The sequence below is a fragment of the Anomaloglossus baeobatrachus genome, chromosome 7 (assembly GCF_048569485.1).
Source record: "Anomaloglossus baeobatrachus isolate aAnoBae1 chromosome 7, aAnoBae1.hap1, whole genome shotgun sequence".
Taxonomy (NCBI): domain Eukaryota; kingdom Metazoa; phylum Chordata; class Amphibia; order Anura; family Aromobatidae; genus Anomaloglossus; species Anomaloglossus baeobatrachus.
Window position 1 is genome coordinate 78864968 of NC_134359.1, and position 24430 is coordinate 78889397.

Below are 24430 nucleotides of genomic sequence, written 5' to 3' on the forward strand. Positions count from 1 at the left end.
ACGGTCAGGGGCTGGGGTCTGTATCAGAGACCTCACTCTGGGATCTATGAGACACCCCGGGGAGACCTCTGGTCCAACTGAGGTGGGCCAGGGAGCAATGATTCAACAGTGCCCCTGTGCTGAGATACCGGTCTGGATTGCTCAGTGGATCCTGCCGGCAGAGAGGTCGTACATGCGGCGCAGGCAGCATAGTAAGCCTGTGGTTTGGCGCTCCTGCCTTTTATGGGCGCCATGCTGTTGACTTCCCTGAGCAACACAATATATATACAGAATCAACTGTGCACCATACAGTGTAAAGCATATCTTATAAACATATGATTTAAAATTACACTCCTGCACAAATGTGGCTAGCACCACAGATGCTGCATACCCCCCGCATAAAGCGGTTGTGAGGCCACCAGGGTCCCTGCCTGGGTCTGTCAGAATTTGTCCCCCTCTGCAGCATTCAAGGAGCTGACAGGAATGGCTGCCGGCTTCTGAGGAGAGGACAGTGAGGGGGGTGGAGTATGCAAAGCATGCTCCAGCCCTCAGTGCTGCTCATCCTGTGCAGCGTCCCGCCCTTCCCCTGCTTGTCAGGGCTGTGGGCGGGAGGAAGAAAGACTAGGCCGCAAAAGCCGGGGACTCGAGTAATAAACGCGGCCGCCGTAAAAGCGCGGCCGCGCGGAAGTCCCCGGCGCACTACAAGTCCCAGCCGCGCCTCAGTGTCAAAACATGGCGGCGGCGGTCAGCGCGGTAGTCTCCCTACATAAACACACTCAGCGATGCTGAGTGTGTAATGGCACGGCTGCCGGCGTCCTGAGAGAGGAGGAAGCCGTGGGCGTGACCCTTAGAAAGTGCGGGAACTGGTGCCTCACAGTGCAGTGAGGGGAGTGGAGTATGCAAAGCATGCTCCAGCCCTCACTGCAGCTCGTCTGTAAAGCGTCCCGCCCTTCCCCTGCCTGTCAGGGCTGTGGGCGGGAGGAGGAAACACTAGGCCGTACAAGCCGGGGACTCAAGTAATGAGCGCGGCTGCCATAAAAGCGCGGCCGCGCGGAAGTCCCCGGCGCACTACAAGTCCCAGCCGCGCCTCAGTGTTAAAAACATGGCGGCGGCGGTAGTACGGTAGTCCCCCTACATAAACACACTCAGCGACGCTGAGTGTGTAATGGCACATTAACCCGGTCAGCGCCGCGGTCCCCGGTGCACTAGCACACCCAGCAATGCTGGAGTGTTGCTGTGCGCGGTCCCCACAGGGACACAGAGTACCTTCAAGTAGCAGGGCCATGTCCCTGAACGATACCCGGCTCCTATCCAGCAGAGTCTTAGGAGCTGTGGATGGAGCACTGTCTCAGTGCCTGGAGACCGATAGGATCCCACTTCACCCAGAGCCCTGAGGGGGATGGGGAAGGAAAGCAGCATGTGGGCTCCAGCCTCCGTACCCGCAATGGATACCTCAACCTTAACAACACCGCCGACAAGAGTGGGGTGAGAAGGGAGCATGCTGGGGGCCCTATATGGGCCCACTTTTCTTCCATCCAACATGGTCAGCAGCTGCTGCTGACCCATCTATGGAGCTGTGCGTGCGTTTCTGACCTCCTTCGCACAAAGCAAAAAACTGAGGAGCCCGTGGGAGCACGGGGGGTGTATAGGCAGAAGGGGAGGGGCTTAACACTTTTAAGTGTAATACTTTGTGCGGCCTCCGGAGGCATAGCCTATACACCCAATTGTCTGGGTCTCCCAATAGAGCGACAAAGAAAACAAGTTCATAATCATTTAGAAACAACAATACTAATGTTTTAACTCAGGAAGAGTTTAGAAATCAATATTTTGTGGAATAACTGATTTTTTAATCACAGCTTTCATGCGTCTTGGCTGCTTTCTACCAGTCTTTCACAATGCTTTTGGGTGACCTTATGCCACTCCTGGTGAAAAATGTATGCAGTTTTTCTTTGTTTAAAGGATTGTGACTATCCATCTTCCTCTTGATTACATTCCAGAGGTTTTCAATGGGGTTCCGGTCTGGAGATTTAGCTGGCCATGACAGGGTTTTGATGTGGTGTTCCTTCATCCCCACATTGACTGACCTAGCTGTGTGGCATGGCGCATTGTCCTGCTAGAAAAAACAGTCCTCAGTGTTGGGGAACATTACCTGAGCAGAAAGAAGCAACTGGTTTTCCAGGATAATCTTGTTGCGGCTTGATTCACACGTCCTTCGCAAAGTTTATGCTGCCCAATCCCAGCCTTGCTGAAGCATCCCCAGATCATCTCTGATCCTCCACTAAACTTCACAGTGAGTGCAAGACACTGTGGCTTTTACGCCTCTCCAGGGCTCCGTCTAACCATTAGACTACCAGGTGTTGGGCAAAGCTGAAAACTAGACTCCTCAAAGAAGATTACCTTACTCCAGGACACTATGCTCCAATTGGTCAGAATAAACCTTGCGAAGGACGTATGAATCAAGCCGCATACAAGGTTACCCTCTAAAAAGAGTTGCTTCCTTCTGCTCAGCCGATGTTCCCCAACTCTGAGGACTGTTTTTTTCAGCAGGACAATGTGCCATGCCACACAGCTAGGACAATCAATGTGTGGATGAAGGAGCACCACATTAAAACCCTGTCATGGCCAGCCCAATCCCCAGACCTGAACCCCATTGAAAACCTCTGGAATATAATCAAGAGGAAGATGGATAGTCACAAGCCATCAAACAAAGAAGAACTGCTTACATTTTTGCACCAGGAGTGGCATGAGGTCACCCACAAACAGTGTGGAAGACAGGTGGAAAGCATGCCAAGACGCATGGAAGCTGTGATTAAAAATCATGGTTAGTCCACAAAATATTAATTTCTGAACTCTTCCTGAGTTAAAACATTAGTATTGTTGTTTCTAAATGATTATAAACTTGTTTTCTTTGCATTATTTGATGTCTGAAAAGCAATGCATTTTTTGTTATTTTGATTATTTCTCATTTTCAGAAAATAAATATAAAAGTTATTGCTTGGAAATTCGGAGACATGTTGTCAGTAGCTTATAGAAAAAAATCAATTTACATTTTACTCAAAAATATACCTATAATGAGAAAAATCTGAAAAAAGAGGAATTTTGTTTACTTACCGTAAATTCCTTTTCTTCTAGCGCCTATTGGGAGACCCAGACAATTGACAATTGGGTGTATAGCTTCTGCCTCTGGAGGCCACACAAAGTATTACACTTTAAAAAAGTGTAACCCCTCCCCTCTGCCTATACACCCTCCCGTGGACCACGGGCTCCTCAGTTTTGGTGCAAAAGCAGGAAGGAGATAACTTATAAATTGGTCTAGGTAAATTCAATCCGAAGGATGTTCGGAGAACTGAAGACCATGAACTAAAAGAACAATTCAGCATCAACAACATGTGAACACAAAAGAACAACCAGCCCGAAGGGCACAGGGGCGGGTGCTGGGTCTCCCAATAGGAGCTAGAAGAAAAGGAATTTACGGTAAGTAAACAAAATTCCTCTTTTCTTTGTCGCTCTATTGGGAGACCCAGACAATTGGGACGTCCAAGAGCAGTCCCTGGGTGGGTAAAAGAATACCTCAATAAAGAGAGCCGAAAACGGCCCCCTCTTACAGGTGGGCAACCGCCGCCTGGAGGACTCGCCTACCTAAACTGGCGTCTGCCGAAGCATAAGTATGCACTTGATAGTGCTTCGTGAAAGTGTGCAGACTAGACCACGTAGCTGCCTGACACAACTGCTGAGCCATCGCCCGGTGCCGCAATGCCCAGGACGCACCTACGGCTCTGGTAGAATGGGCTTTCAACCCTGAAGGGAGCGGAAGCCCAGAAGTACGGTAGGCCTCGAGAATCGGTTCCTTGATCCACCGAGCCAGGGTTGACTTGGAGGCCTGAGAGCCCTTACGCTGGCCAGCGACAAGGACAAAGAGCGCGTCTGAACGGCGCAGGGGCGCCGTACGAGACACAGAGCCGGAGTGCTCTCACAAGATCCAAAGAGTGCAAATCCTTTTCACACTGGTGAATTGGATTAGGACAAAAGGAAGGCAAGGAGATATCCTGATTTAGATGAAAAGAGGATACCACCTTAGGGAGAAATTCTGGGACAGGGCGCAGAACCACCTTATCCTGGTGGAAAACCAGGAAGGGAGCTTTGCATGACAGCGCTGCAAGCTCAGACACTCTCCGAAGTGATGTGACTGCCACCAGGAAGGCCACCTTCTGAGAGAGACGGGAGAGAGAGACCTCCATCAGCGGGCGGCTTTTGAAGAGCCGTCAGGACCCTGTTAAGATCCCAAGGTTCCAACGGACGTTGGTAAGGTGGGACCATGTGGCAAACCCCCTGCAGGAACGTACGGACCTTCGGAAGCCTGGCTAGACGCCTTTGAAAAAACACGGAGAGCGCCGATACTTGGCCCTTGAGAGAGCCTAGGGACAAACCCTTGTCCATTCCAGATTGAAGGAATGAAAGGAAAGTGGGTAAGGCAAACGGCCATGGAGGAAGGCCGTTATCCGAGCACCAGGATAAGAAAATTTGCCAAGACCTGTAATAGATCTTGGCGGACGTTGGCTTCCTGGCTTGTCTCATGGTGGCAATAACATCCTGAGACAACCCTGAAGACGTTAGGAGCCAGGACTCAATGGCCACACAGTCAGGTTGAGGGCCGCGGAATTATGATGGAAAAACGGACCTTGTGACAGCAGGTCTGGGCGGTCTGGAAGTGCCCACGGTTGACCCACCGTGAGATGCCACAGATCCGGATACCACGACCGCCTCGGCCAGTCTGGAGCGACGAGAATGGCGCGACGGCAGTCGGACCTGATCTTGCGAAGTACCCTGGGTAGCATCGCCAGAGGGGGAAACACATAAGGCAGTCGAAACTGCGACCAATCCTGTACTAAAGCGTCCACTGCCAGGGCTCTGTGATCCTGAGACCGTGCCATGAAGGCCGGGACCTTGTTGTTGTGCCGTGACGCCATGAGATCGACGTCCGGCGTTCCCCAGCGGCGACAGATCTCTCGAAACACGTCTGATGGAAGAGACCATTCCCCCGCGTCCATGCCCTGACGACTGAGAAAATCTGCTTCCCAGTTTTCTACGCCCGGGATGTGAACTGCGGAGATGGTGGAGCCTGTGGCTTCCACCCACTGCAGAATCCGCCGGACTTCCTGGAAGGCTTGACGACTGCGAGTGCCGCCTTGGTGGTTGATGTAGGCGACGGCAGTGGCGTTGTCCGACTGGATTCGGATCTGCCTGCCCTCCAGCCACCGATGGAAAGCCAATAGGGCTAGATATACTGCCCTTATCTCCAGGATATTGATCTGAAGGGACGATTCTATTGGAGTCCAGGTTCCTTGAGCCCTGTGGTGGAGAAAAACCGCTCCCCAACCTGACAGACTCGCGTCCGTGGTGACCACGGCCCAGGTTGGAGGTAGGAAGGATTTTCCCCGAGACAGAGATGTGGGTAGGAGCCACCACTGAAGTGATGTTTTGGTTGCCAGGGAAAGAGAGACATTCTTCTCGAGGGAAGCCGAACTCTTGTCCCATTTGCGGAGAATGTCCCATTGGAGTGGCCGTAGATGGAATTGCGCGAACGGCACTGCTTCCATAGCTGCAACCATCTTCCCCAGGAAGTGCATGAGGCGCCTTAAGGGGTGTGACTGACTCCGAAGAAGTGATTGCACCCCCGCCTGCAGAGAAAGCTGCTTGTCCCGCGGTAGCTTGACTAACGCTGGCTGGGTCTGAAACTCCATCCCGAGGTAAGTCAGTGATTGGGACGGCGTCAACTTGGATTTCAGGAAATTGATGATCCACCCGAACCGCTGGAGAGTCGCCAAAGTGACGGTAAGACTTTGTTGACACGCCACCCGAGAAGGGGCTCTGACTAGGAGATCGTCCAAGTAGGGGATCACCGAGTGGCCCTGAGAGTGCAGGACCGCCACGACGGATCGACGGATGCCATGACCTTGAAGAAAACCCGTGGTGCTGTCGTCAGGCCGAAGGGCAATGCGACGAACTGGAGGTGTTCGTCCCCGATGGCGAAGCGCAGGAAACGTTGATGTTCGGGTGCGATCGGCACAGGAGTGAAAGATCCAACACCTGGTTGATGGATGAGATAAGATCATTTACCAAGGCGTCCCCCTCAGGGACATTAAGGTTAAGGGCGAAGTCAGGGTCAGAGCCCTGAGCTCCCACGTCCGCCTCGTCTTCCTGAGAGTCCTCCAGCTGGGATCCAGAGCAGCGTGAGGAAGCCGGGGAAGAGTCCCAGTGAGACCGCTTAGCCGGCCTGGGGCTGCGATCCGGGCAGGAGTCCTCCGCCTGGGACCTAGGGGCTATCCTGGGAGCGCGCTGCGGCGCGGACTGAGAAGGACCTGGAGGAGACAAACTAACAGAGGCCGGGGCCTGTGAAGGGCCCGGCCTGGACTGCAATGCTTCCAGGAGCTTAGATGACCATTTGTCCATAGACTGCAATGGATTGAGACAGTGACTGGGAGAGTGTCTCAGCAAAAGAGGCCAACGACGGTGACCCTGTCACTGCAGAGTGTTCAGGGGGAGCCGGGGGATCTACATGGGCCGAGGGTCCCACAAGTGCCCGAGGCTCCGGCTGAGCAAGCGAGGCAGGAGTCGAGCATTGCTCACAGTGAGGGTAGGTGGATCCCGCAGGCAACATAGCCCCACAAGAGGTACAGGCCGCGAAAAAAATCTGCGCCTTAGTAGCTTTGCTCCTTGTGGACGACATGCTGCTGTCTCTTAGGAGAGTGACCACTGAGGGTATATGGGAAAAGGGTATCAGCCTTTCCAAACAGATATATATATATCTATTATATATATATATGTATCTATTCCGGCACCCTAGGGGGACCAGCACCGTGACCGGTGTGGCTTACCAACTGCTAACGAGCGGTGTGTGACCTCCAGATTCCCTGTTGTTGATCCCCTGGGTCTGCAGAGCTGTGTCTGAGTAGCATCCACCGGCAGAATGCTAAAAATGGCTGCCGGAGCTCTCAGTGGAGGAGTGGAGCCGAGGGCGGCGCCAACAAAGAGCGGGAATCTGGAGTCCCCAAGTGGTCAATGAGGGTGGCGGGAGACATGTAAAGATGCTCCAGCCCTCAGAGCCGACATCATGTTGGTAAACCCGCCCTTACCCCTGACAGGCAGGCCCGGGGGCGGGCTTTTCTCGACTAGGCCGCGGCGAAGCCGGGGACTAAATTTAAGGCCGTGCCCGACAAGCAGGCACAGTCGGCGCGGAAGTCCGCCGAAAAAAACAAGGGACGGAACTACCGCGGTTTCCGGGGAGAAGGAGCGACCTCCCTCCCTGTACAGTCCCCGCATGGGGACACAGAGTACCTCTAAGTTGCAGGGCCCGGTCCCTGGGGGTGAAGAAGCTCCGGTCCGGCAGGTTCCACCAGGGGCTGCGGATGGAGCCCGGTCCCAGCACGTGGATGACCGGTTAGGATCCCACTTCTCCCAGAGCCGCATAAGGGATGGTGAAGAAGACGGCATGTGGCTCCAGCCTCCGTACCCGCAATGGGTACCTCAACCTTAACAACACCGCCGACATAGTGGGGTGAGAAGGGAACATGCCGGGGACCCCTTCGGGGTCCGCTTTTCTTCCATCCGTCATAACTATGTATGAGAATGCATGAGTGGATGTGTGCCTCCTTCCACACAAAGCATAAAACTGAGGAGCCCGTGGTCCACGGGAGGGTGTATAGGCAGAGGGGAGGGGTTACACTTTTTTAAAGTGTAATACTTTGTGTGGCCTCCAGAGGCAGAAGCTATACACCCAATTGTCAATTGTCTGGGTCTCCCAATGGAGCGACAAAGAAACTGAAATTTTGCAGTGGTCTCTTAATTTTTTTGCTAGAGCTGTATATTTACATACACATATACACACACTGACACAAATTGTCAGCCTTAATTAGAGACACTACTTGCAAAGCTAAGCCAATAAGGGTACTTACAACTAGAGGTACCCTTAATCAAACTATTAAAACTTAACGTTTAATCTATTCTTAATTATAATAGTGACTAGGTATTTTAAAACATTGCTGGAAGAGGGATCTTACTGACATTCCTATCTCATGTGAGGTAACAGGCCGCGGACCTGTGACTCCTATTTGCTTACTGGTGACTCCCTAAATTGGTTGTTAAGCAGGTTGTTAAAGGTTTCAGCTACTAGCTTCCCCAAAATGTTTCACCATGTCTGGCTTTATCAGGGGGGCTAAACCGAAAGAAACGCGCCACCCTTTTTAAAGGTTTGGTAGTGATGTCATATCAGAATCGTCCAATCATTACATAGTACTCGGGGCGAATAGTAAGCAAGCTCATTATTATAATTAAGTTTAGATTAAACATTAAGTTTTAATGGTTTGATTTAGGGTACCTCTAGTTGCTTTGGCAAATTGTGTTTATTGTAATTTAACCCTTTACTACCTTGGTAACAGTGGGGGTTTTTGTGTTTTAATAAGGGTACTTACACACACACATACACACACCAATTATTTGCATTGCTGGATACTGCTGGAGTATAACTCATTGCTTACATACACTATTGGAATAAGAATTTCAGAAAATATTCTATGAAAAATAACGCTTTTAAACTGCAGAATGCCCTTAAGCTGCGTGTCTACGATCAGTGTTCACAGCGTTTTGGATGAAGCATGTTTCAGCTGCGACCAAAACACTGCAACGTACAGCACAAGTACAGTGTATGGGATTTCTAGGAATCTCATGCCCACGGTGTGTACAGCCCATAGCGTAACCTGACCTGCAGTGTAGCTCTCCAAGCCGCAAGCATGTTACTTCTTTGCTGTGGAGTCGCAAGCGTTCTCCACAGAGAAAACAGAAGAGAGAGACCGCAGCGCCCCAAACCCTGATCGTGAGCACAACCAGCTACAGTCTCCTGCGGAGGAAACTCGCAGCCCCGCAGGTCAGGACCTGTCACGTCCAGGATGCAGCAGGTCCCGATCGTGTTCACATACCCTAATAGTCATTTGTCAAAAATTTTCCTTAAAGACTCGAATGTGGCAAAACAGTAACATTGTTTAGGAAGAATAAATAAATACAAAAAAGGAATACTAGGAAGAATTTGCTAAAACTATTTCTATAAAAAAAAAGCTTGCAGACTCAGAAAATGCTTCCATATTATCTCCCTGTTTGACAGTGATCTATCTGATAAGTGCAGGTCAGCTGAACCTCACCACCACTAAAGTTAAATGGGACCTTCACTGTCCTGCAGGTTACATAAATAAACAGTACAAAAATTCACACTGGAGGTGAAGGATCTTACAAGGATATCAGTCACGTGGTAAGTCTCGCGGAAACAGGAAAGTATGGGGAATAAAAAGACTTTATATCTTGCAATAAATTACTTATTAGAAAAATCAGTTTAAGATGCATGTAGTAGAGGTGTGTATGCAGCAGAGGTGTGTGTGTGTGTGTATATGCATCAGAGGTGTGTGTGTGAATATGCATCAGAGGTGTGTGTGTGTATATGCATCAGAGGTATGTGTGTGTGTCTGTATGCAGCAGAGGTGTGTGTGTCTGTGTGTGTGTCTGTATGCAGCAGAGGTGTGTGTGTGTGTCTGTGTGTGTGTGTGTCTGTATGCAGCAGAGGTGTGTGTGTGTGTGTCTGTATGCAGCAGAGGTGTGTGTGTGTGTGTGTGTCTGTATGCAGCAGAGGTGTGTATGTATGCAGCAGAGGTGTGTGTGTATGCAGCAGAGGTGTGTGTGTATGCAGCAGAGGTGTGTATGTGTGCGTATGCAGCAGAGGTGTGTATGTGTGTGTGTATGCAGCAGAGGTGTGTGTGTGTGTATATGCAGCAGAGGTGTGTGTATGCAGAGGTGTGTGTGTGTGTTTATGCAGCAGAGGTGTGTGTGTGTGTGTGTGTGTGTGTTTATGCAGCAGAGGTGTGTGTGTATGCAGCAGAGGTGTGTGTGTATTACTGGAGTGCTATATATAGTAAGGTGCTTCCTATAAACTGAAAAGTAAGATTTTTGTGTACTCACTGTAAAATCTTTTTCTCTGAGACTTCATTGGGGGACACAGCACCATGAGTGTATATGCTACTGTTGCCAGGAGGTTGACACTAGGCAAACTAAAGAAAAAAAGTTAGCTCCTCCTCAGTGTACAACCTGTGACTGACCTAGAACTAAGCCAGTTTAGTGTAAAAGTAGTAGTAGGAGCTGTAGCTGTAGATTACGCAAGGAATGAGAAAAATTCTAATCCAAAACAGAACGGGTGCTGTGTCCCCAAATGAAGGCTCAGAGAAAAAGATTTTACGGTGAGAACACAAAAATCTTCCTTTCTCTCTCGCCTTATTGGGGGACACAGGACCATAGGACGTCCCAAAGCAGTCCCTGGGTGGGAACAAAACCATTAACAACAGGTAAGGTCAGATAAACCAACTGACCATTAACTATAAAGGTAGTAACTGAAAACAGGGGTCCCTCTGAGTCAGAGGTGAGTCACGGCCGCCTGCAAAACCTGTCTCACGCAGGGCAGCATCCGTACACGCCTGCGTATGTACTCTGTAGAGCCTGTTGAACGTGTGGACGCTGGACCAGATAGCGGCTTGGCAAAGTTGAACCGCCGAAGCTTGATGGCGAACAGCCCAAGAAGCTCCCAGCGCTCGGGTGGAATGAGCCTTCACCCTTACCGGGAGGCTGACGCCTTTGACCCTGTACGCCTCTCGAATAGCTGATTTAATCCAACGTCCAATCGAGGGTTTTGAGGCTGAAGCACCCTTCTTGTGCCCCTCTGGAAGTACAAAGAGAGTCTGATTTACGAAACGGCATGGTCCGAGAGATATACTCGGAGCTCTGACAAGATCCAGATTATGCAGGGACTTCTCAAATGAATGAACCGGAGCAGGGTAGAATGAAGGCAGGACGAATTAGATGAAAGGGAGAAACAACCTTTGGGAGGAAGGACTGTGAGGGCCGGAGAACAACCTTGTCCTGGTGAAAAACCAGGTAGGGAGCCCGGCAGGAGAGGGCCGCCAATTCCGAAACTCGCCTCACTGATGTGATAGCCACTAAAAACGCAACTTTCCATGAAAGTCAAGAGAGCGAGATTTCTCGCAGTGGTTTAAAAGGCAATTGCTGGAGGACCAGCGGTTGACGATAGGGGGGGGAAAAGATGGGATACCCCCTGAAGAAAGGTACGAATATGCAATCGAGCAGATAGCTGCTTCTGGGGAAAAAACTAAAGGGCGGAGACCTGTCCCTTGAGGGTACTGAGGGCTAGGCCCGAATCAAGTCACACCTGCAAAAAGGTCAGGATATTGGACAATATTTCCATGCTGTTCGCACCACGAAAGAAACGATCTCCAGGTTCTATGATAAATGCGAGCCGAGGAGGGCTTTCTAGGATTTATCATAGTGGAAATGACCTGGTGGGGTAGACCTGTTCTGGCTAGAATCCAGGATTCAAGAGCCACGCTGTCAAACGCAGCCGTGCGGAATTCTGGTGGAAAATTAGCCCCTGCGACAGAAGATCTGGGCGGTCGGGAAGCTGCCAGGGAGTGTCGCCTAGTTAATGTACACATTCCGAGTACCAGGCCCTCCTGGGCCAATCTGGAGCTACTAGTATCACCGAGACTCCCTCCGCCTTGACCTTCTTCATCACTCTCGGAATGAGGGGGAGCGGAGGGAATACGTAAGGGAGACACAACAGCGACCACAGCAGGACCAGGGCGTCGGAGCCTATTGCGTGTGGTTCGCGGGATCGGGCCATGAAGGGGAAGACCTTGGCGTTCTCGCGAGATGCCATGTGGTCCACGTCCAGAGGACCCCACCTGTGACAGGTCTGATGGAACACTTTGTCGTGCAGGGACCATTCTCCAGCAGCCAGACCTTGTCGGCTTAGGAAGTCCGCTACTTATGGGATGTGAACCTCGGAGATAGCAGAGGCGTGATTCTCTGCCCAACGAAGGATCTTGGTGACTTCCTTCATTGCTGCTAAGCTGCTGGTCCCTCCTTCATGATTTATGTATGCCACTGCAGTGGCGTTGTTGGATTGAATCGGAACAGGGAAACCCGACCCGAGAGAAGCGGAAGGAACCTTTGCAGGGCCAGAAAAATGGCTCTTAACTCCAGAACATTGATCGGGAAAGTGCATTCCACGAAAGACCAGCGACCCTGAACCATGTGTTGATGGAACACGGCTCCCCAATCTATCAGGCTGGCATCTGTCGTGACTAGTTGAAGTGCCAGTGAATTGGAAGGATCTCCCTTGGGAGAGCGAAGAGTGATGGGTCCACCAGAGTAGGGAGTGAATCACCCTCTGGGAAAGAAGAACTGGGCGATCCAGGGATGCCAGTTTCCTGTCCCACGCCGAAAGGAGAGCCAGCTGAAGAGGACGAAGACGAAGAAACTGAGCAAATGGGACGCCGCCACCATCTTCCCTAAAATTTTCAGCCCGAACCGCAGAGGTAGGCGGCACTTGCGCTGAAGGGCCCGAATGCCCTGTCTCAGGGAAGTCCATTTCTCTACTAATAGAAACATCCGGGCTCGAGAAGTGTCTAGGACCATGCCCAAAAAGACAAGACGTTGAGATGGAACTGGAGAGGACTTTTGGTCTTTGAAGAGCCAGCCCAACCTCGAGAGAGTGTCCAAGCAGATTTAAACACTCTCTGAGCAGGCAAGAAATGACTGTCCCTTTATGAAGAGGTCGTCCAGATAAGGGATGACTACAATACCTCTGGGACGAAGCACGGTCATGACGGACACCATGACTTTGGTAAAGACTTGAGGCGCCGTGGCTAGGCCAAAGGGGAGAGCCGTAAATTGGAAGTGCTCCTCCCCATTTGCGAACCAAAGGAACCTCTGGTGAGCTTTGCAGATTGGAATGTGCAAGTAGGCATCTTGTATATCGATGGAGGCCAGGAATTCTCCCGGTTCCATGGACGCAGCCACAGATCTTAGCGATTCCATGTAAAAGGGGCGAGTCCGCACTGCCCTTTTTAGCCTCTTGAGGTCTAAAATAGGACAGGCCGAGCTGTCCTTTTTTGGAACCACGAAAAGGTTTGAGTAAAAACCTGTGTAACGTTGTTTGGTGGGAACTGGTACGATGATGCCTGCGTCGCCAAGTACCGCGATAGCCTGAGACAAGGCCCAATTCTAGACTGCGGATTTGGGAATGCGTGATTTCAGGAAACGTCTCGTAGAGAGAAAGGTGAACTCGATTTTGCCCGGGTGGATACGAGTTCTCGCACCCAAGCGTCGTCTATGTAGGAAAGCCAGACGTCCTGGAAGAGGAGCAGTCGCCCTCCTACGGTGGTCGGGGGATGCCTGACGTCATGCTGAGAAGAAATGGTAAGACCGGACCTAGACTGCCTAGGACGAGAGAGCCAGGTCATGTTAGTCTTGGAGGGTCCAGGCTTTTGCTCGCTGCGCCGGAAGGATCGTTCAGATTTTGCAAGTGGCTGAGAGGTAAAGTTCCGAAATAGCCAAAAACACCAGGGGAATCTCTTGCGAGGTGCGCGCTTTGGGCGCTGTTGTGGTAGAGAGGTGCTCTTACCCACTGTTGCATCAGCAATGATTCTCTCAAGTGTTTTGCCGAAAAGGTGAAACCCCTGAAAGGGTAACCCAGTTAGGGATTTCTTAGATGCATTATCTGCACACCAGGCTTCAAGCCAGAGAATCCGACAGATTACCACCGAATTGCTGGCCACAATAGCGGCATAATTTGCAGAGTCTAGTGAAGCGTATATAAAGTATTTGGCAGCCATGGATATTTGGTTGGTCAGCTCAATCAATTCGGAAGGCAGACCTTCTGAACGGAGGACTCTCCGTAAACTCTTACTCCAGACAGCAAGAGCCTTGGCAACCCACACTGCGGCAAATGAGGGGCAGAGGGAGGAACCCGCCGTCTCAAACATAGATCGCGCCAGAGGCTCAATGGTGCGGTCGGTGAGTTCTTTGAGAGAGGCACTGTCAGGCAGTTAGGACATTCCACAGTCTGACTGCTCTACCACAAGAGGTAGTAATGGCAGATACTATGACAGCTTTTAAAAAAGGGCTGGATGATCTCCTCAGTACACACAACATTGTTGGTTATAAGTGACTTAGGGGCAAAATGTAGAATAGGTGGAGGAAGGTTGAACTAGATGGACCTAGGTCTTTTTTCAATCTACGTAACTATGAAACTCTAACAAGGAATGGAGAGTACCGTGTGCTTGGCCAGTCGAGACACAGGAGGATCGACAGCAGGGGACTCTGCCCAATCCTTCACTATTTCCGGACATAACCGATAGAAAAGGGAGAGACGTCACTTTCTTGAAAATCGTTTTTTCTGGGTGAGCTCTCTGCTTGACCAGAATATCGGTAAAGTTGTGATTATTAGAAAAATATCTTGGGGCTCACTTAGGTTTTTTTTTTTTTTAAGGAAACCGTTTTTGAAACCGCCGCAGGCGTATCTTCTTCTACCGATAGAGTCTGGTGAACATCCGAGACTAAACTGTCGACCATCTCCCGGATATTGGACGCCTCCGACTCTGGAGACGTATCATCGTAGGCAGACTCTGGCGCAGAATCGTACTCGGAGTCATCGTGTGATGTGGATGGGCTGCATGTGTAGACCCGCTTAGAGGATTTCTTCTGGATCCTAGTGGGGACCCTATCCTGAGCCTGGGGTTCAGGGTCGTTCTGGTCCTCCAAGGTAGACTGCGGAGCAGGGTCGTCCTGGTTCCCCAAGGGAGGTTGGAGAGCTGGTAGGTGCTGTAAGACCGAAACCAGAGACTGGGAGACTTTGGTTGGGTCAGCTACCGATTGTGAGAGAAAGGCAGCTCACTCGTGGGGGACGCAAGAGTCGTCCTCAGCAGTGGAGTCCTGGGATGCCACCACGACTGGGGCATCGCAGTCCTGACATGGAGGGGGGTGACTGGCCTGAGGAGAAATTCTGATTGCAGGACATGCAAGCTGAGTAATGCACTATAAGAGGAGCCTGGGTCTTCTGGGCTTTTGAATTAGACATAATGCAAAGCGATGCAGTAATCTGCTAGTTCCCTTTAACTTCTATGGAAGTTAGAGAGTCTCCTAGTGCGGAGAGGGGCTGCCCTTCAGTATTATTTCAGTAAATAGCTGGAGCCCGCAGGACCAAGCCTCCTGAGCAAGGAGAGCTTACCCCGTCCAGACCCTGGAGCAGAAAGCTGCTGGCTGTGTCCCCCGTGCAGAATGGTGATTTCCCTAGGATGGTGCTGCTGTCGTGGGCGTATCCGCAGCATGAGTGTTTCAGAGCCGGAAAACAGGTATATCCTCCTGCAGAGCTGTGGGGGCAGATAGAGACTGGATATCTGCCTGTATGCACGAGGCTCCCAGTGTTATGAAAAGAGAGCGGCCCCCACCATGCGGCGGCGGGGCTTCATACAGAGCAGCTGAAGCAGAGAGACCTTCTCCCCCGCCGCTCCAACGCTGAACAGGACCTGCCTGGAGAGGATGATGCTCCCTGCCTTTGTCCAGAGCGTCCGTTGGAAGCCGCGCCGGCTGGGTAAGAACCTGGAGGGACGCAGACTTCAGCTCAGCTGCATCATGCAGCAAATAGGCAGACAGCAGGCTTAATCCGGGTCCTGGAACTGCCGAATGTCGCCACTCTCGGTGCCACTTGTCTAGAATCGTGACGAGGGGGAGCCTGGGCGGACGTAAATATGGGGGGCTCTGAGCACCAGGGTGACGCAGAGAGTCATCGTCCGGTCATTTAGGAAGAGGGGAGACCTGGCGGCGGAGCCACCCTGTGACCCTCTTCCAGCATAGGGGAGAGCAGGAGTGTGGCACACCCTGTCGCCCATTTTTGAGAATAGAACAGAAGAGAGATTAGTGGGCTAAAAAACGCGCCCGAACTGGGAAAAAAAACAGAAAAATCAAAAGGGCCCGAAAACAGGCCAATGTCCACCTCCTAGGACACTAAGCAAAAAACTGGCTTACTTCCTGGTCACTCACAGGGTATATACTGCGGAGGAGGAGCTAACTTTTTTTCTTAAGTTTGCCTAGTGTCAACCTCCTGGCATCAGCAGCATATACCCATGGTCATGTGTCCCCCAATAAGGTGAGAGAGAAATAAGCGTTACATCCTGATTGTAAAAGACAACCAATCAGACTTTTAAGGCATTTTTGTACTCTACTTAGAATGTATTTGACAATTTCATCTAGTAAACAAAATTTGCTAATGTTCCTTTGCGTGCTCCTGAGAGATACCCTATAAAGCATTAAGGACAAGAAATAGATATACCCAAGTGCAGCTGAGATGTATTCTGACACACTTTGGATGACAGGAGCACTCAATTCTTTCATGGCATCCTCCAAAACATCGTCCAGGACATAAGCCACATCCTGCATAAAACAAAAGATATTGTTTCAAAAGTCTGTTTAGGTGTATAAGCACATAGTCAAAATGAATATTTATTGGTTCCAAGCGAATGGACCTGCACACGGATGCAGTAATGTCGGTAATTGGTGGTTGCGAAAGGCCCAAGAAATCTCAGGTTTGTGTGAATGTGGTTTTAAATAAATGTTTGGAGCCATCAAATTTCTTTTGAAAGTAGGGTTGCCTAAACAAGACCACATTTTTCTGACATCCTAATCCGCCATGTTACAAATGTGAAATTATCCACCAGTATATGATGGTATTTTTTAGTACCTCTTCACTGAATTTTGGCTTGGGAGGAGATGGTGGTGGCTCAGGGGGCAGGATGGGCTGAAACACAGCTTGAGCAGGCACAGAACTGGACTCCTTGGCATCAGGCATTGGAAGTACAGCAGGACGTTTCGTTTCTTCAAGAGCAGGTTTTTCTGTTGATATACAAGCAAGTTAATGAAGATCGAAACTAAAATCAGGAGTCACGAAAAATCTAGATCTAATAACATACAAATAATTGGATTTTTTATGTGCTATGGCCCTTTCTAGAGGAGACTGCACCAATAGGCACTACCACTAGGAGGTCAACACTAGGTAGAAAAAAGCTTTGGCCTTTGCCTGGAGGGCTATACCCCCTCCTCAGGCACAAGGCAGCCAAAAGCAATAAGAAATGAAAGAATAAAAAAAAAAAATCTAACAACCAGGAACCAGAACTCAGGAAAGAGAACAATGCCCATAGGCAAATAGAACGGACAATGGAAAAGTGGAAAAAAAAAATAGTGTGGGATCTGTGTCCTGCAATGTAAGTAACAAGAAAAAGATTTTACATTCATTTACAAAAAACGGATTTTTGTGTACTCACCGTAAAATCGTTTTCTCTTAGCCATCATTGGGGGACACAGGACCATGGGTGTTATGCTGCCTATCCATAGGAGGACACTAAGTAGATGCAAAAGCATAGCTCCTCCTCTGCAGTATACACCCCCTGGCCGGGCCAGGCAAGCTCAGTTTTAGTACACAAGCAGTAGGAGAAAAAGCCAGTAAAAACTTACCTCAACAGAGGAACATGAGAGAAAAAAAAAAGAGTCATAACCAAATAAGGTACTGAGAGAACCAAGGCCCAACAGGGCAACAGGGTGGGTGCTGTGTCCCCCAATGATGGCTAAGAGAAAACGATTTTACGGTGAGTACACAAAAATCCATTTTTCTCTGACGCCTCATTGAGGGACACAGGACCATGGGACATCCTAAAGCAGTCCATGGGTGGGAAAAATAAAAACAAGACAACGCAACCCAAGGACTAGGAACCAGTCCCAGACAGCCTGCAGCACCTACTGAGAGAAGGTGCTCTACTGCCGTTTGCAGAATTGTCCTACCCAGATTTGCCTCAGCTGAAACTTGGGCATGGACTCTGTAATGCTTTGAAAACGTATGTAGGCTAGACCAGGTCGCAGCCTTACACACCTGTTCCACTGAAGCCTGATGCCGAATGGCTCACGAAGCGCCAACTGCTCGCGTGGAATGAGCCCGTAGCCCACTAGGAATGGGCTTGAGTTGCAAGCGGTAGACTTCCTGGATCGCAGAGCGAATCCAGCGAGCCAGAGTCGCCTTTGAAGTTGCCTGTCCCTTTTTAGGCCCCTCAGGTATGACGAACAAAGAGTCCGTTTTCCTAAAAGGGGCTATGGATATGTAATATCTGAGAGGTCTAACGAATGCAGAGACCTTTCCACCCTATGAACTGGGTGTGGACAAAAGGAAGGCAGAACAATGTCCTCGTTCAAATGAAACGGGGTAGGAACCTTTGGAAGAAAATCCGGAAGGGGGTGCAGAACCACCTTGTCCTGGTGAAAAATCAGAAAAGGCTCGCGGCAAAAGAGTGCTGCTAGCTCCAAAACCCGTCTGATGGACGTAATTGCCACCAGGGACGTTACCTTCCAGGACAGAAAAGCAAGGGAGGATTCCTTGAGAGGTTCAAAGGGGGACCTCTGGAGACCGTCCAGAACGAGATTGAGGTCCCATGGTTCCAGCGGCCATTTGTACGGGGGAACTAGATGGGAAACGCCCTGGAGGAAGGTCTTGACCTGCGTTTGTTGAGCCAGGCGGCATTGGTAGAAGATTGAGAGCGCTGAAACCTGCCCTTTAAGGGAACTAAGAGCCAACCTGCAGAAAATCGAGAATTCTGGGGATGGCCAGAGGCAGACGCTGGACGTCAGTTTCCCTGCACCATGAAAGGAAGATTTTCCACGTACGGTGGTAAATGCAGGATGAAACAGGCTTTCGGACGCTGATCAAGGTGGAGATAACCGCGGGGGAGAATCCTGCTCTTGTTAATACCCAGGTCTCAATGGCAATGCAGTCAGCTTCAGGGTTCTGGAGTTCTGATGGGAAATGGGCCCTTGGGTCAGCAAGTCTGGGATGTCTGGAAGGCGCCACGGTATGTCTACGAGCATTTGTACTAATTCGGCGTACCAGGTGCGCCTGGGCCAGTCCGGTGCTATCAGTATCACCGGGACTCCCTCTGCTTTGATTTTCCTGATTACCCGCGGCAGCAGAAGTAGGGGTGGAAGAATGTAAGGCAGGCGGAAGTGGAGCCAGGAGCAGACTAGAGCATCCACGCCGATGGACTGCGGATCGCGTGACCTGGCTATGAACGCGGGTACCTTTGTGTTCAACCTTGAGGCCATTAGATCCACGTCTGGTGTACCCCAGCGAGTGCAGATGTGTAGGAACACTTCTGGGTGGAGAGAGCACACTCCGGCGGCCAGGCCTTGGCGACTTAGAAGTCTGCTGCCCAGTTCTCTACTCCCGGGTATGTGTACCGCTGATATCACTGACCCTGTCGATTCGGCCCAGCTGAGGATCCTGTGGGCCTCGAGATAAGATGACTTGCTGCAGGTATACCCCTTGGCGATTGATGTAGGTTACAGCTGTCGCATTGTCCGATTGGACTCGAATCTGATGACCCGCTAGCAGAGGGTAGGATGCCCTGAGCGCGAGGAAGATCGCGCAGAGTTCCAGGATGTCTATGGGTAGGAAAGACTCCTGGGGCGTCCAATGTCCTTGAGCAGTGTGGCGCCGGTACACTGCTCCCCAGCCTAGGAGGCTGGCGTCCATGGTCAGGACCAGTCAGTTCACTGGGAGAAAAGATCTCCCCTTCGATAGGGATGAGGACCGAAGCCACCAGCGGAGTGCGTACCTGACTGAAGGCGTCAGGTTAAGATGTCTGTCCAGGGAGAAGGGGCTCTTGTCCCAGGCCGCTAGAAGGGCTAGCTGCAGTGGGCGGAGGTGCAGTTGAGCAAAGGGTACTGCTGCCATAGCCGCCACCATCCTGCCGAGCACTTTCATGCTGAATCGAATGGAGCAAGACAGAGGACGTAGAAGGCAGCGTACCGCTCGTTGAAGAGCGGACGCCTTGTCCTGAGGGAGAAGGATCAAGCCCCGACGGGTGTCCAGGGACATGCCCAGGAAGGTGATGGATCGTGATGGGATCGGGGATGATTTGTCCAGATTCACTAGCCACCCTAAGCGGGATAGGGTGTCCACAGTGATCTGTACGCTGGTTGAGCAGTCGCGGAAGGAGGGGGCCTTGATGAGGAGGTCGTCCAAGTAAGGGAGAACGACTACTCCCCTGGCGTGAAGGATGCTCATGGCGGCCGCCATGACTTTGGTGAAGACCCTTGGTGGCAAGGCCGAAGGGTAGAGCTACGAATTGAAAGTGGGAGTCCTGAATTGCGAAGCGGAGGAACTTTTGGTGATCTGGGGCGATGGGTATGTGCAGGTACGCGTCCTTGATGTCTATGGAGGCGAGGAATTCCCATTCGACCATGGATGCAATAATGGACCTTAGGGACTCCATTCTGAATCTCCGTACGTGCACATGTTTGTTTAGGTGTTTGAGGTCCAGGATGGGTCGAACTGACCCATCCTTTTTGGGGACCACAAAGAGGTTGGAATAAAAACCCCTGAACTTCTCGTCGTCTGGGACAGGTATTATCACTCCTGCTGTTTGGAGCGAGTGGATTGCTGAGAAAAAAGCTTTGCATTGTTTTCGAGTCTTTGGGGGGTTTGAGAAAAAGAACCGACTCGGGGGTCGGGTCCGAAATTCTATGTGGTAACCGGAAGACACATGGTCTCGCACCCATTTGTCGTCTGAGGCGGCAGCCCAGATGTGATGAAAGAGCCGCAGTCGACCTCCTACAATGAGTGTGTCTTCCGGGGCGCCGAAGGAGTCATGAGGGGGCAAAACGTCGTGGCAGAGTCTCCCTAGTCCTGGACTGTTTCGGTCTAGGCTGCCATGACGAAGTGGGTTTCGGGGAGAACTGAGAAGGTCGGTCCCTGCGTAGTCCGCGGCTGGTGGCGGGGACAGCACGGGATGTCGACCAACCAAATGAGTTCCGAAAGGAGCGGAACGAGGACTGTGGACGTCTGGTGAAGGACATCCTGGACTTCAGCTGGGGGAGGGAGGTACTCTTTCCTACCGTGGCGTCAGAAATGAGCTTGTCTAGACGTTCGCTAAACAATCGATCTGGAAAAAAAGGGGAAGGCCCGTGAGAGACTTCTTGGAGGCAGAGTCCGCTCGCCATTGTCGGAGCCATAGAGCTCTACGGATGGCTATGGTATTTATGGTATTTGAGGTGGCAAACGCTGCGCAGGTAGTAGCGTCCATGGAGGCCTGCATGAGGTACTCCGCCACAGCGGCAATTTGAGCTGTTACCTCTGTGAAGGTATGAGTGAACTGGGATTCCTCAAGCAAAGTGTTAAGGGATTCTGCCCAGACCGAGATCGCCTTTGCGACCCACACAGCGGCAAAGGAGGGCGAGAGGGAGGATCCCGCAGCCTCAAAAGCAGAGCGGGCGAGGTGCTTCACCTGTCTGTCGGGTCCTTGATGGAGGAACCATCAGGTAAAGACAGGAGCGTCTTTGTGGTAAGGCGGGAGACGGGGGGTCGACCGAGGGCGGATCGGCCCAGCCCTTAGGGGCAGGTGAGGCAAAAGGGTACCGGGACTACATGAGTTTTCGGTTACCGAAGCGCCCGTCAGGCTTCTCCCTTTGCTTTGTGAGGATATCGTGAAACTCTGGGTGATCAGCGAAAACCTTTTGGGGTTTCCTTGCCTACTTAAGGGAGACCGCATGGTCAGTGGTAGTGGATGGGGGATCCTCCACATGCAGAGTTTGGTTGATTGCTGCTATAAGGGAGTCTATTGTAGTTTGATCATCTGGGGAGGCTGAAACCAAGGAATCCTCTTGGTATAAACAGCATTCTCCCTCCTCCAGCTCTTCAGAAGCCGTGGAGCGTGTGGGAGAGCCTGCCCTGTGTGCTCCCGAGGGAGAGCCCGCTGGAGACACCCGGCCGTGTGCTTTTTTCCTGATCCCTGCAACCGGTGAAGCATGTGCCCGGATTACCTCAGAAGGATCCTCCATAGGGGTATCTTCAGGCTGCGTTCCGTCCAGGGACCCAGAAGGGAGTGGAGGATGACATTGCATAGCCAGCACCAGGTTCTGTGACAGTCTTTCCATGGATTGGGACAGAAACTGTGCCCATTCCGGTGGGCTGGGAGCCCAAGGCTCTGGGCTGACTGTTGCGGTGGTGGTGGCAGGAGGGTCTTGGGGGCTATAGGGGCACAGGACTCACAGAGAGAAGAGGTGTGTTTACGTGGTAGCTCAGCGTGGCAGGCAGTGCAGGCTGAATAATAGACTATGTGGGCCTTAGCACTCTTAGTGCCCTTAGAATTCTGCATGTTCCTAATAGGAGTATGCCAGGAGGGGGAGTAATGCTCAGCAGAGCTACAAGTGAAGCAAGCACCTCACCAGAATCAGCCAATGGCCCTGTCCTCAGGAAGGATTAAGCTCTATGGAGATCTTCGCACGCTTTCCTGGGGGGGTGCGGGGCTTATTGCAGCCGCGGGGGGGGGGGGGCTTAGCGCTAAAAGAGCGCGAAGATGAAGTCAGTGTGCCCCCCTCTGCTGTGGGTAGTAAAAAAACGGCGGGAAGGGAGCTTCTGATAGTTTTCCTCCCTCTCCCTCCAGTCAGCACACAGCTTGTCACTGGTGGTTATCAGCCGCCTTTTCTGCTAAAGCAAATAAACAGCGTGAGTCCCTGAGCCCTGGGCCCTCCCCCTACCACCGAGAAATTATCTGCAGGACTTTCTGCAAACAGGAGTGACTTCCCCCCCCCTCCTCCAGCCAGCAAGCTAGAGAAAAGTTAACACTGTGTGTGCAGGATCCTTGGGGCTTTCCTCCTTGCACTCAGTAAGGGACTTTCTCATAATAAATACTGTAAATTGTCCTGGGAGCCTTCCCTGCAGCGTCTTTTCTCCCTTTTTCTAGGAAACCAGTCAGGGGGGATCTCACCTTAAAACACTGCTTCAGTCCAGGCAGTGAAAATAGAGTCAGCTTGCTGTGCCTGGTCACACCGATGCCATATTCAACTCAGAGCCTGCAAAGAGGGGCTGAGGAACTGGTGCCATATCCAACTCAGAGCCTGCAAAGAGGGGCTGAGGAATTGGGCTATAGGGGCACAGGCCTCTACCCTGGGCTTTGGAAAATCGGTGTCTGTGGAACCCGTCGTCCAGCCCAGGATCCAGCGTCGCAGGAGGGGGTACGTGGAGGCGACACTCCACGTTCCCGCCCGTTGATGGTAGTGGGAGATCGGTCCCAAAAGGAAACCGTCGCCCTCAAAAAATAACAAACCTTGAAAGGAAGTGCCTCCTACAGACACTAAGCTAAAACTGAGCTTGCCTGGCCCGGCCAGGGGGTGTATACTGCAGAGGAGGAGATATGCTTTTGCATCTACTTAGTGTCCTCCTATGGATAGGCAGCATAACACCCAAGGTCCTGTGTCCCCCAACGAGGCGTCAGAGAAAACTGGATTTTCTCGCTAATAGCACTGGAGGATACCGCACCATGGGGCATCATAGATCAAATGTCCCAGAAAGCGAGTAATACCAAAAAACTTGACCGTGCAGATCACCAAGGGCATGGTGGCTCTCAACACTTGGTGATCATTAACACTTAAGCAATAGAATAAACAAGTGTGAGAGCAAAAAAATAAATAAAAATAAAAGGGAGCTCCCAGTTCCGGGAGACTGAGAGGTGTGATGGGAGAACAATGCTCCACAAACGGAGAGACTGTTTTTGGAGCTTAGCCCCTATCAATGATAAAAAAGACTAGCCTTGAAGCAAAGTTGGGTAAAATCAACAATGGAGATCTCTGGAAAATAGGACAAGTCTAACATCCAGATTAATTCACAAAGGTGGATTGATGGGAGCAAAGATCATGAGGGTTCACCAAGAGAAGAGAAAAAAGTCTCCTAGTCATTCTCTGAAAAGAGAGGAGTATTGCCAAGAGCCAAGTTAGAGTTTGCATTAGAGGTGGTCATTTGAAAAAAGCAGTTCCCATAAAAGAGACACGATGTAGAGTCTCACCTACTGGCTTAAATGAGATGGTGAGCTTCAAGCCCCATTTATAAATATGCAAAAAAATTGTAATCCTTTTTAATCTACTTTTTAATTTATATAATTTAATCCTGTGTGCACCACAATATGTTTATTTTTGCAACATAGTAGTCTAATTTTTGTTCCATCTAATTCTAGCTCCTATGATTTGCATGAAGCAGCACTTTAAAATCTTCATTTGCTGATATACCTGATCATCAGTATGGCTGAATATTTTATCCATTATTACATCTAAAGGCCCCGTTACATGCAACGACATCGCTAACGAGAGGTCGTTGGGGTCACGGAATTCGTGACGCAAATCTGGCCTTGTTAGCGACGTTGTTTCGTGTGACACGTATAAGCGACCACCAACGATGCAAAATACTAACCAAATAGTTGATTATTGACACGTCGTCCATTTCCCAAATATCGTTGCTGGGCGCAGGTTGTTTGTCGTTCCTGAGGCAGCACACATCGCTACACGTGACACCCCGGGAACAACGAACAACAGCGTTCCTGCGTCCTCCGGCAAAGAGGTGGGCGTGACTTTCATGCGGCTGCTCTACGCCCCTTCGATTGAACGCCTGCCGTGTGACGTCGCTGTGACGCCGCATGAACCGCCCCCTTAGAAAAGAGGCTGTTCGCCGGCCACAGCGACGTCACTAGGAAGG

General features: G+C 51.0%; 1 pseudogene; it reads right to left on the reverse strand.

Moving 5' to 3' along the window:
* Window positions 1–24430, reverse strand: part of LOC142245105 (germinal-center associated nuclear protein-like) — a 131433-nt pseudogene that overhangs the window by 59383 nt on the left and 47620 nt on the right.